Genomic DNA, 368 nt, shown 5'->3' with positions numbered 1-368 from the left:
AAATAAAGTCAAATAAGATCGGGAAAGACTCTCCTATAAAAGTATGTTTTAAGAAGGGACTTAAAAGAGTTCACTGACTCAGCTGACCTGATTTCCTCGGGCAGGCTGTTCCAGGGTACAAATGCGGTTGAGTCTGAGAGGAGACCAAGACCATCAATTAAAGCTGCAAGCAGCGTTGGGCGGGCCCTCGCACTTGTAAGCGCGTCCGCGCGTGAGCCGGCCGAGTTGCACGTTCTGGAGTTCTGCCGGTGCGGCTGTGAATTTCCTACGCGGTTCCGACGCCGCATGAATGTGCTATATGTCACTTCCTGTGTCCCCTATGTGGAGCTACATAGCACTTGCCGCTATGAATATAAATCGGTATTGAC

General features: G+C 50.3%; 1 protein-coding gene across 1 annotated transcript in view; it reads left to right on the top strand.

Moving 5' to 3' along the window:
• Window positions 1–368, top strand: part of abi2b (abl-interactor 2b) — a 36,989-nt gene that overhangs the window by 35,120 nt on the left and 1,501 nt on the right. The gene's annotated exons all lie outside the window — the stretch shown is intronic.

The sequence above is a fragment of the Micropterus dolomieu genome, linkage group LG01 (genome assembly GCF_021292245.1).
Source record: "Micropterus dolomieu isolate WLL.071019.BEF.003 ecotype Adirondacks linkage group LG01, ASM2129224v1, whole genome shotgun sequence".
In the NCBI taxonomy this organism is placed as follows: Eukaryota; Metazoa; Chordata; class Actinopteri; order Centrarchiformes; family Centrarchidae; genus Micropterus; species Micropterus dolomieu.
Note: the sequence above shows the minus strand (reverse complement) of the source record. Positions and strands in the feature narration are given on the sequence as shown.